Source organism: Osmerus eperlanus, chromosome 7, assembly GCF_963692335.1.
Source record: "Osmerus eperlanus chromosome 7, fOsmEpe2.1, whole genome shotgun sequence".
Classification (NCBI taxonomy): Eukaryota; Metazoa; Chordata; class Actinopteri; order Osmeriformes; family Osmeridae; genus Osmerus; species Osmerus eperlanus.
The window spans coordinates 8908988-8922370 of NC_085024.1; the positions used below are offsets into that span (position 1 = coordinate 8908988).

Sequence of the window (13383 nt, forward strand, 5' to 3'; positions counted from 1 at the left end):
ATCTACACACCATACTCCACTAATTTAATGGTTACTTTTAAGTGTAAAAAATAAGTTGCACTATTAATAATACAAAAGCTGTGTCAAGTTGCATGGGTAGTTTTGATGGAGAGCAATCTTCAAGACATGCCACACATCTTTCATTGGATATAGGTTGGGGCTCTCATTGGGTCACTCAGGGATATTGACCTTTTTATTCCTTAGACCAGTGGTCACCAATCCTGTTGCAGGAAAGCTCCCTTTGTGTAAAGGTTTCACTCCACACGGCCTTAGCTGCCGTTAGTGAGTGGTTGCACAACTTACTAGCACACACATGGTGTACTTTTCTCTGTTCCTTTGTGATGCAACATTCAAGTACCATACAAAGTCAAATACATTTCAACACCTAACTGCACCTTCTCTTTCTGCATGAAATACTATATCTTAAATATATCCAGATACATGTGCCAGTTATACTACATTCATGTAAGAACTCTGAAATCCAAACAAACATTCATGCACTTAAACTTTATAAAAAATATCATTTCTGAAGAAGGGTCATTTCAGGTTTCAAATACATTTTATTACAGACAAATGCAAAAGGGCAACATGGCGTTAAACTTGGAGCTTTTTTATATACAAACTGTATATGTCAACACTTAATAGGGCGTTTGTGTGTGTGTGTGTGTATGCGTGCAGTTGTTTGTCTCTGGGATAGAGGAAGTTATCTTTTCGTAGGTTTACAGTTGAGTAAGATCAGATGCATAAGAGCATCCTGGAAGGGCGTATATGTATTGTTTATTACATTGTTATAAATGACTGTCATGTCTGGAAACTGTTCTTCAAAGTGTCTCTCCACTTGGGCTTGCTCTTCTGCATTTCCAAACGGGTTGATGCCAAATGTTGAGGATCTGGTCAATGACGATCTGGTGTCTGCCTCATAAAGATCCGCTGCTGCTGAGGCACAGGGTAGGAGATCCTCTGTGACCTTCTTGACACAGCCATGTTGTGCCAAGATGTTTGGAACTCCTCTGCCTGGTGTGAAACTCTTATTATTTCATTGTTATACATTGTTATAGTTTGTTATACACTTTTTATTTATAACAATTCAATCGTGATTCACAAATGCACATCTTGAAATGGTGGTATGGATTTAGAATCACATCCTTGAATATTGAAGTAATATATTGTATGTAACTGCATGCATTGTATATTCATTGGAGCAATGTAGTTAATTACTTGAGCTTTAACTTACTGCTTGCATAATTTTCCTCATAATGTTAAAGGTTGACATGAATTGATGTGAGAAGGCTGCATTAAAATACCTGGAATTCTATGAGCATTCCATGAGTCCACAACTCTGTTGATCCCAATGCTGGCAATATGACATGTCAGATTAGAAACACAGAACCTCACTGTACTGTCTTCCATGTTGATCCGCTCTTGGTCAAGTAGATTGACTAAAGCTGTCTTTATTGGGTAGTTGACCCTGTTGTTCATTTCAGGCCAAATACGCTCAATTCTGTGATTCTGTAGATCAAGAAGAAAGAAAGATGTAGTATCCCTGACATTTGAATAATTTGAGAATATACTGTAAACAAACATTTTTTTGCAGATTGTTTTCCAAAACTGATTGAACATCTGCAGCAATGTAATACAATTATTTTCCAAAGTGCATTTTGTACATTAATTAAAGTAATTAAATACCAACATTCCAATTTGACAAACAAGAATTGTTGAGTTTATTTGTATTAAGTACTGGTATGACACTGATGAATTCCAGGTCTCTGTATGTGTGTGGGGGTTTCTGGAATGGCAGCTCATTCATCACATGTACTGGTGAGTTATTTAATCATGGCTATATCAACCTACCCTTGTTGATTTGGTTTGTAGGTGAGGTGCTCTGTCCAGGTTGTGTCTGTAACCTAACAGTTGTTGTTGGATAAATAGAGTCAGGTAAAACTCTTTCCCGTGGTCTACCCTTACTTGATCCCACATTCCATATTCCAAAACCGCTGGTCTGTTAAAACAAATATTCAACACAAAGAGCACAAACACCATTTTTTTTTTTTACATTCATGACAACAAATAATTGTTTAAGATACCACTAATAGTTATATATGTGTATTAAATACAAATTGAAAATGTATACAACATCAATAACTGCTTACCTGTAAACATTCTCATAAATTATGAGGTTATTTTTCACAGGCATGGTTGAATGACCAACAATCTTAGAAGTCAAGCCATCAATGGCCAAGACATGTGTGGCCCCAAACATCACCAACTTTTCATTCTGGTCCATGTGAAGCTTGTGTCCCATGTATTCAGCATGGTAGGGAAATGGGTTTAAGTTCTGTGCCCCCTAAAACAACCATATTTATTTAGATTGAAGCATAACCATTTTCTGTAAAGAAAAAACATTTGCATCAGCACATGTGGGATAACAACTAAGGCCCGTTGGGCAAAATACTTACATGACAACGTGCTTCGTGGTTTGGTTGCTGGACTGATCTTAGCGCAGCCCCAACTCGACACTCAGACGCATGAATACCCTTGGTGGATAGGTACCCAGTCATCATTTTACGTCCAAATGTGGGTCCGGTCTGTTGTGACATAGTGACAAACACACCAATAGACATTAGACAGAAGCCTTCTTTATGTGACCTTTTTCATGATGGACACACTACCTGGTGCTTAAAGACCCTAAAAGTAATTTGTTTCAATACATTTATGCAAAATTGATGTGTGTGTATATGACAGATGTAAAAATATGAACTTATATGTAAATATGTTTAGGAATATGTATATTGAAATACAACTTTATATATGTTTAGATTTTTTATTGAATGTGAAGTAAATATTTATATCACCACTATATATTCATTTAGTTCTGTGGTTCATGACACAGAGAAACATACTTCTTGTGTACCCACCTCCTGTGTACCTTTGGCCACTGCCAATTCCAAATGAGTGGCCGACACAACTCCTTTTAAAAGTTATTGTCAGCACAAAACCGCTTTATGTTGTCTATAGAACACCCTCTTTGGACACCAGTGGAAGTCAGGAATGACGACATTTCTTTGTATGTCTTCCCTTGCATCTTCATTTCTTTAATAACCTCGCGGAAGGGTTCAAGTGTTGGTGAATTCATATTGCAGGCTTCAATATTTTGCCGTTATCTATGGTTCATAGGTAGGCCTATTTGAGGTATGTTCAGAGCCTGGTACGTCGAGTCTAGTGTCACATGAACTTCCTGTATGTAGTCTACGTAACCGGTCGCCTGTTCAAAGCTAACTTAATGTGTTAATTATTATTATTGTTTTATAGCTGCAGATCTAAGATCAGATTCCCAGCCCAAAATCTGATTCTTAAACATTCAGTAGAAACGCTGTACTGACACAGGGTCTGCTAAAAATGTACTTCAACCATGGTTCTCCCGCTCAATAGGTTTTTAATTAAATCTTTAAACATTGAAAAAAAAAACACAATTAAGGTAGCCTACTATTGGATTAATTTAATGTATATGTGTACTGAAATAAAACAGTGTATGAAGTTACCGAACGTGCCCCCTCAACATTATTCTCTGATTATAGTTAGAACTCCAACACGTGACGAATCTGACCGCGCAACACTGTCAAGAACTCACCATCACCATCGTCAACGTGCAACAAAAAAGTTAGGCTAGCTACCTTTATAAAAAGGCTGACTTTTAAACAGGAGGACATGCAGGTCGAGAAGATCACCCGCATATTTCAGGTATTTTGTTAAATCATTGGATTTTGAATGAAGGGGCAGTTGCTAGCTAAAGTTAGCTAGAGCTAACTTGCTTAGTTAGCTAACTAACCTCTAATTTCAGCGTGGGCTCGGGTGTCAGAAATAACTGCTAGCTAGCTTAGTAATTATACATCGTGGTTGGTCCAACCCAGCCCACTGCTCTTTCAGAAAAATATGTCCACACTGTTGTTAAAGAAAGTAGCCTATAAAGAATAGTAAATGTTTTTTTTACCCATGAAGTATGTATAGAACATACGCTTCTGTTTTGCAACTGTTTGGTAGCTAGTCACGTGTTTAGTAGCTACAGTACACTATCGTGCTGCCCCAGCTTTGTAGTTACTATAACAAAATGTGCTTCTTTATTAGGTCACCGGTAGCAGTCTTTACTTGACTGACGATGCCAACGTTGCCATATTCCCTGGAGAGCCAGGCTATTTCAGCGCCATTGACCTTGTTTATAGGTCCCATTATGAGGTCCATGGAGAGAGTGAAATTCCCACCACCACCACTCCACCCATCACTCCTACCTCAGGATCGGGACCAAGGTTTAAATTTTCATCACAGCCATCAGCATCAGCTGGCTCTGCTTTTGCCTTTAGTACCCCCCATGCCAGCACTGTGAAGTCTTGGACAAGGTTTACCTTAATTTGATATACTATTGATTATTAGTATTTTGATATATAATACAAATAAGTGTCAACAAATATTTTCCAATCCACTGACACTTCATTGCCATGGGATCACATACTAATGAAGTATAATATTTATTCTATTTTGTGTTATAGAGCAATCAGCATTGGTGAGGTACAGAATGGAAAGCCAGTCGCAGTAAGTGTGGTGACGGTACGGTTCACAGAAATGGAGGCAAACGTACCGAGCATCATTGAAAAAGTGATGATGGGTCTGAAGACAACTGAGTCAATGGTGCTGACGGATGCCAATTGGTGCGAAGAGTTGGACACTGAAGGAACAAGAGGTATTTAACTCAATAATGCTAAATACTGATTCAATAAAATTATGATTCTGTATTTTACCTGAAGTTTCCTATCACATTATGTTACATTGAGTCATTCAATAATGGCTATGGTGGTAAAACACTTTTTCAGAACTGAGTATACATTTCATTGTGTGGTTTGTTTTCAATGTCTTTCCCAGGGTCAATGTATTGGAAGCAAAATTCCCGCAAAATTAATGCTGTGTCCAACTCAGATTTTATTTGACTGAGAAGGAAAACGACCAGGTATGTGTTTGGGCCCTCTTTAGAAACATATCGTTGGCGGCAGTTCACATTTTTTACAATCTATGGTATCCCTTGCTTAACACATTTGGGCCATACACACTACTTTCCACATTATTATTGATATAAGTCACATTATGAGTCGGAACAGACTGATTTCAATCATTTACTTCGATTTTTGGTTCATTTTAATCCAGGCCTCAATTTGGTGATTTTGGTTTCCGTTGATCTTTGTTATGTCATTTTGTTCTCAATGAATAACACAATGTACAATAACGATTTTCATCTTGAAAATGTTTCCTTCATCAAGACACAATGTGTGATTTAGGTGTTCCCTCAATTGTTTGAGCAGTGTATATATTACCATTCAATTGATTTGACACATTCTCTCATGCAAGGAAATTAGTAGTTTTCTCCCGACTTTTGACTGATGCTGTAAACGAATGAAAACTTTATGTAAAATGTTGTTTGACATTGTTGTCACTGTCCAAGTTATCAAAAACAACTAAATTATTAACTTTGTCCTGTTTTGTTATGTTACTTCTCCCAAAGAGATGACAATTCTGGACTGCAGGAGGTCTTGGACAAAGTTGAAGAAGTGCTGGAGGCCTCCCAAGGTCTAGAGGCTGTAGCTAACCAAATGAGGGAGCTGTCCACTCTGGTCACCAGAGACTCCATCAACATCTCGCGTCCCCAGGCTACCCACCTGAAAGAGTCCTTTACCTGCATGATTTGCAGAGGTAGAAAACAGAATTTTTTTTATTGTGCAATTAAGTCATAATTTGCCCTATTTCTTTATAAATAAGTAGCGTTGGTTAACTATTTTGTTAATTGTACATTGCATGCATATAGGCCAGAACAATTTTAAGGTATTTGATATATTCTGGAGTGGCTGGTCTCAATACCAGACTTTTAATGGACATCTGGTGGAGCAGAGCCTCACACTTGTTTTATTCTGATCTGGCAAGTCATTGGTTTAATCATTGAGCATGCAAACAAATCTCAGTGACATCTTTCCTTTTATCCATAGTATGTGTATGCCTGGACCACACAGATCACAGACAAACATATAAAAACATGATCAAAGTTTGTGATGTCACGGAAGTATGTTAACGATGGATTAATGCCATTTATATGAATGGATTCAGTGAAGTTCAGCATCTGAATAGACTGATTTTTTGTTTAAAGAATTAGTAAATAGAGCACTTGTCACAAATCCCAGTGATGGGACCCAAATGCAGACCGGGACTGGTAGGTGGTGAAAAAAAAGGTATTTATTGGGGACAGGTGGGTACAGGTGATGGTGGTAACAAACGTGCAGGTCGGTGGTGAGGGTGGCTAGGCGGGAGTGAATGGGTCTCCAGGGTGCAGAGGCTGAAACAGAGGAGCAGGAGTCCGGTCAGAAAAATAAGGAAAAATTTGCAAAGCGAACAGGATGACTAATGGTATACTTTAAATACAGGCACTAAAGCGCAACGTACTGGTACGTCTAACGATCCGGCAGGGACTGGATGTCAGGCCACAGGTTAAGTAGTGGTAACGATGATCAGGAGCAGGTGTGTAATGGAAACAAGCTCAGGGGGGTGGGGCCGTGACAGTACCCCCCCTCCGGACGCCTCCGGGCGGACCACCCGGCGCACCTGGATGGAGACGGTAGAAGTCCCGCAGCAGGCCAGCGTCCAGGACCTGACGCCGAGGGATCCAGAACCTCTCCTCCAGCCCATAGCCCTCCCAGTCCACGAGGAACTGGAATCCCCGGCCCCGCCGATGGGAGTCCATGATGCGGCGCACCGTGTAAATAGGACCACCGCCGATCATCCGAGGAGGGGGAGGAGGAAGCAGGGGACTGAGGAGGACAGGCTTGAGGCAGGAAACATGAAAGGCAGGATGTACCTTGAGGGCCTTGGGCAACTTTAGCCGGACGACTGCGGGATTGATGATCCTCTCCACCACGAACGGGCCGATGTATCTGGGATTCAGCTTCCTAAACTCCGTTCGCAGTGGAAGGTCCCGGGTAGCCAGCCAGACCTTGCCCCCCACAGCATAGGAGGGTGCAGGAGTACGGCGACGGTTGGCCTGGACTTGATATCGACCGGAGGCCTTCAACAGGGAAGCCCTGGCACGCTGCCAGGTCAGGTGGCAGCGGCGGACGTGGGCTTGGACAGAGGGAGATCCTTCTCCTGTGAGGGGAACAAGGGGGGTTGATAACCGTAAAGGCATTGGAAAGGGGACATACCGGTGGCGGAGGTAGGAAGCGTATTGTGGGCGTATTCCACCCAAGGCAAATGGGAGGTCCAGGAGGTGGGGTTTGAGGAGACAAGGCAGCGAAGCGTCGTCTCCATCTTCTGGTTGGCCCTTTCAGCTTGGCCATTAGACTGGGGGTGGAATCCAGACGAGAGGCTGACAGTAGCTCCAATGGCTGTACAGAAGGCCTTCCATACCGCCGATGTGAACTGGGGACCTCGGTCTGATACGATGTCTCCAGGAAGACCGTGGATCCGAAAAACCTCCTTGACAAGGATCGCAGCAGTCTCCGTAGCCGAAGGAAGCTTCGGGAGGGGCAGAAAGTGTGCAAACTTGCTGAATCTATCAACCACGGTTAGAACAACAGTGTTACCTTCGGACGGGGGCAGACCGGTTACAAAGTCCATAGCCAGGTGAGACCAGGGCCGCCGGGGAATCGGTAGAGGGTGTAAAAGTCCTGCACTCGGTTGGTTCCCTTGTTCTGAGCACAGACAGGACAGGCAGAAACAAAAACCCGGGTATCTCTTCCCATGCCAGGCCACCAGAAGCGTCTGCGCAATAGAGCCATGGTACGGGCAACGCCCGGGTGACAAGCAATCTTAGCAGTGTGTGCCCACTGGAGCACAGCAGAACGGACAGAGTTGGGCACATACAAGCGGCCCGGTGGGCCGTTACCTGGACCAGGCTGATCTAGCAGGGCCGTTTTAACCTCTTCCTCGATCTTCCAGACAACTGCCCCCACTACGATGTCCTGGGGCAGGATGGCCTCGGGTTTGGCTCCTGTCTCCTCTGTCCTAGAGAACACATGGGATAGGGCGTCTGCCTTGCCATTCCGAGAGCCTGGTCGATAGGTGAGGGTAAAGTTAAAGCGCCCAAAAAACAAAGACCACCTGGCCTGACGGGAGTTGAGTCGCCTGGCCGACTGCACGTATGCAAGGTTCTTGTGGTCGGTCCATACGATAAACGGTTGCTCCGCTCCCTCCAGCCAGTGGCGCCACTCCTCCATGGCGAGCTTCACGGCGAGTAGTTCCCGGTTCCCTACGTCATAGTTCCTTTCGGCTGGGGAAAGACGACATGAAAAAAAAGCACACGGGTGGAGCTTACCATCAGCGGGGCTTCGCTGGGACAGGACGGCGCCAACTCCCACATCCGAGGCATCCACCTCCACCACAAACTGTAGAGAGGGGTCCGGCTGGGTGAGGATGGGTGCATCGGTGAACCGGTTCCTCAAATCCAGGAATGCTCTGTTTGCCTCGGAATTCCAGCAGAAGGGCCTGACACTAGACGTCAGGGCTGTCAAAGGGGAGGCCATCCGGCTGTAGTCTCGGATAAACCGTCGATAGAAATTTGCGAACCCCAGGAACCTCTGGAGCTGCAGTCTAGTACCAGGCTGAGGCCAGTCCAGAACCGCCCTCACCTTCTCTGGATCCATCTTCACCTGCCCCCCCGTAATAATGTATCCGAGAAAAGAGGTGGTGTGTGCGTGGAAGTCACACTTCTCTGCTTTCACAAAAAGGCGGTTCTCCAGCAAACGCTGGAGGACCTGCCGGACATGCTGGGTGTGGACAAGAATGTTCTCAGAGAACACGAGAATATCATCCAGGTAGACAAACACAAAGCGACCAATCATGTCTCCAAGAACATCGTTTACCATACTCTGGAATACTGCAGGGGCGTTGGTGAGGCCAAACGGCATGACCAGGTACTCGAAGTGGCCCATGGGTGTGTTGAATCCGGTTAGCCATTCGTCCCCCTCTCTTATACGGACGAGATGGTAGGCATTGCGTAGATCGAGCTTGGTGAACACAGTGGCACCCTGCAGGGAGTCAAAGGCAGAATTCATCAACGGCAGAGGGTATTTGTTCTTGATGGTTATGTCGTTTAGCCCCCGGTAATCGATACAAGGCCGCAAGGACCCATCTTTTTTACCAACAAAAAAGAATCCTGCACCCAGGGGGGATGACGAGGGACGAATGAGGCCTGCCGCCAGGGAATCCTTGATGTAGGCTTCCATGGCCTCACGTTCCGGTCGAGAGATGCTATAAAGGCGTCCCTTGGGAAAGGCGGCCCCAGGAATCAGGTTGATCGCACAGTCGTAAGGTCGGTGAGGGGGAAGTGACAGTGCCTGTTGTTTACTGAACACCTCACCCAAGCTGTGATAGACCTCCGGCACCAGGGACAAATCCGGGGGGGCAGAGGGCTTACTCTGGCTGGGAACATACAGGGAACAGGCAGATTTGAGGCAGTTAGCATGACATTCAACACTCCACCTGGTTACCTTGCCTGTCACCCAATCGAAGGTGGGGTTGTGTTTCCTCAGCCAGGGGTAACCAAGAACCAGGGGAACGCGTGGTGAGGACAGGATGTAGAAGGAGATGACTTCAGAGTGGTTGCCTGATAACAGCATCGTAACTGGTTCCGTTCTCATGGTCAAACGTGCCAGCGGTCTGCCATCTAGGGTAGTTGCTTCTATGGCCTCCGGGAGTTGCTCCTTGGAGAGCCCCAGCTGTTCCACCAGGTCAGCATCCATAAAGCTGTCATCCGCTCCAGAGTCAACGAGGGCATTAACCTCTACTGACTGGTCCTCCCTGATGAAGGTGGCAGGAAAAAAGGTTCTGGCTCGGGGTGAGGGAGACTGAGGAAGGTGGCTCGCTAGAAGACCCCCCATACCTAGCGAGCCTGGGAGTTTTCCGGGGGCTGAGGACAGGAGGAGATGTAATGGCCCGTGCGTCCGCAGTAGAGGCAGCTGTTGGTCTCCCGTCTACGCTGGCGCTCCTCAGTGGATAACCCGTGTCTTCCCACCTGCATGGGTTCAGGGTCAGGCAGCCTCACCTCTCTTCTGGATTCTTGGGGTGTTGAACGATCAGGGGTGCTCTGTTCCTTCTACAGGCTTGGTCGGTCTCAGGTGTGGCGGCTGGTTAGGAGACCCCCATCGTCTCTCCCTCCTTCTCTCCCGGCACCTGTTATCCACCCGGATGGACAAGGCTACCAGGTCGTCCAGACCCTGAGGATCAGGATAAGAAATCAACTCGTCCTTGAGTTGGTCGGTCAACCCCTGGTAGAATACTGCCTGTAGGGACTCCTCGTTCCATCCACTCTCCACAGACAGTGTTCTGAATTCGATCACGTATTCTGCGACGCTGCGGGTTCCCTGACGAATAGCAAACAAACGCTTAGCAGCGTCCTTTCCTCGTACGGGGTGGTCGAATAGTTTCCTCATCTCAGCCGTGAACTCCTGGTATGAGGCAATGCAGGGGTCCTGTCGCTCCCAAACAGCTGACGCCCACTCCAGGGCCTTTCCCCGGAGAAGCCCAATTAGACAGGCTATATTGGCCTTGTCCGAGACGTAGGTACGGGGCTGGAGGTCAAACACCAATCCACACTGCATGAGAAACGAGCGACACTTTCCCAAATCCCCCTCATACCTCTCAGGTGTAGGAACCTTGGGCTCCAGAACAGACATGGAAGCAGGTCCTGCTTCGGCAGGTGCGGGGCAAGGTGCAGGTGGTTGCGGGTCCGCTGGAGCACTAAGCTGGTCCCGGATACTGGACACGCTGGTAGAGAGGTTTTGTACTAATGCCATTATCTCCTGCAAAGCCGTGCTGTGTTGGCCCAACAGATTGCCTTGTTGGGAGACGGCATGGCGCACAGCGTCCAGGGCTGCTGGGTCCATTGTCTGGCCGGATCGTTCTGTCACAAATCCCAGTGATGGGACCCAAATGCAGACCGGGACTGGTAGGTGGTGAAAAAAAAGGTATTTATTGGGGACAGGTGGGTACAGGTGATGGTGGTAACAAACGTGCAGGTCGGTGGTGAGGGTGGCTAGGCGGGAGTGAATGGGTCTCCAGGGTGCAGAGGCTGAAACAGAGGAGCAGGAGTCCGGTCAGAAAAATAAGGAAAAATTTGCAAAGCAAACAGGATGACTAGTGGTATACTTTAAATACAGGCACTAAAGCGCAACGTACTGGTACGTCTAACGATCCGGCAGGGACTGGATGTCAGGCCACAGGTTAAGTAGTGGTAACGATGATCAGGAGCAGGTGTGTAATGGAAACAAGCTCAGGGGGGTGGGGCTGTGACAGCACTATCATATAAATGTTTGGATATCTTTGCTATATCTTTTGCAGAAATAATGGATGAGCCTATGCTGTCTGGGTGTTGCCGGAGCTTGCTTGGGTGTAGGGCATGCTTTGATGAATGGGCACTGACATCCACCCAGTGCCCAAAGTGCCGGGCCGACTGCCCACTTAAGACCCTCATTCAGGTGGCTGGTCTGTCAACTGCTCTGGCCGTAATAAAAGACCTATGAAGGGTCTGTCTCTCTCACACACACACACAAACGCGTTAACACCCTTAACATCTCTTGTTGCATTATTAAGTGTTGACATATAGTTTGTATATAAACAAAGTTCCATGACAATGTAATAAACAATACATATACGCCCTTCCAGGATGCTCTTATGCATCTGATCCATCTTACTCAACTGTAAACCTATGAAAAGATAACTTCCTCTATCCCAGAGACAAAAAACTGCACGCATACACACACACACACAAACGCCCTATTAAGTGTTGACATATACAGTTTGTATATAAAAAAGCTCCAAGTTTAACGCCATGTTTCCCTTTTACATTTGTCTGTAATCAAATGTATTTGAAACCTGAAATGACCCTTCTTCAGAAATGATATTTTTTATAAAGTTTAAGTGCATAAATGTTTGTTTGGATTTCAGAGTTCTTAAATGAATGGAGTATAACTGGCACATGTATCTGGATATATTTAAGATATAGTATTTCATGCAGAAAGAGAAGGTGCAGTTAGGTGTTGAAATGTATTTGACTTTGTATGGTACTTGAATGTTGCATCACAAAGGAACAGAGAAAAGTACACCATGTGTGTGCTAGCTAAGGCCGTGTGGAGTGAAACCTTTACACAAAGGGAGCTCTCCTGCAACAGGATTGGTGACCACTGGTCTAAGGAATAAAAAGGTCAATATCCCTGAGTGACCCAATGAGAGCCCCAACCTATATCCAATGAAAGATGTGTGGCATGTCTTGAAGATTGCTCTCCATCAAAACTACCCATGCAACTTGTCACAGCTTTTGTATTATTGGGTGTGCTTTGCCTTCGGCAAGGGCACAACCTTTGTTCTCTCACATATATATTATTATAAAAAAAATAATAATTTCTTTTTGCCCCCCTAAAACTCAGTCAATATTTGGCCTACATAGACAACCTAGGTGTCAAAAGTTTCGTCTTGGTAGCGATTGAGTTGCTTCTATTGGGATTTACGTTCCGTTGCATGGTTTAAGTGGAAATTAAGTTTTTGTGGCGAAAAGTGAAGCTAACGGTGGCTAACTTGCTAGCCACAGTCAATGACGCTACTTACGTCACTAACGTCACGAAAACTCGCGTGACTACCTCTAGCAGAACATTAGTTTAGCAGCTCGTTAACTTCTGGGAGATAGCTAAGCTAACTGCTTTACTGTAAGGCAGCTGCAGAAACGCCACAAGCAAAGAGGCCAGGGTGATAACTATTTACTAATTTTACTTTGTGATATGACACACAATTGTGACGTGTAATGTACAATATAAGCTGATTTTATTAAGGAAGTACATCTACTTTCGGAAACAGTAGTCTACTATGTCACTGAAGTATTATCATCATGACATTAGCCTCTGTTGCCCGGGCAACACATACTACAGTGGTCTGATGCATCTGTTTTCAATCGTTAAAATAAACATTCCTCACAAATACATTTTCGTTGTAGGATTTATTATGACATTACATTACAAGTAAACGATTTGTGGGTGAAATTATCATTACCTGTGGTTTCAAACCAGTGTTGCTCACTGCAACGCTGTAGCCTACGCGAGACACTACAAAAACATCTACACAGCTGTAGGAAGTCAAACGGCGACAGAACATGTTCGGCACTCCCCTTACTTAAATCAAAAGTCTATCTAACTACTAACCTTAACTTCATTGCCACAGCCTAAACTTTGTCAATCTGTTCATGAAAATAATTAATTTCAGCCTAAACCGTACAACGGAACGTTAAATCCAATTCAACCAACGCAATCGCTACCAAGACGAACACAGCAGTAGTCTAGTACTGTACCGTAGTAGTACAATTTACCGGGG

General features: G+C 45.0%; 1 pseudogene; it reads right to left on the reverse strand.

Moving 5' to 3' along the window:
- Positions 1-703: 703 nt before the first annotated feature.
- Positions 704-3133, reverse strand: LOC134023755 (uncharacterized; annotated as a pseudogene).
- Positions 3134-13383: the final 10250 nt, after the last annotated feature.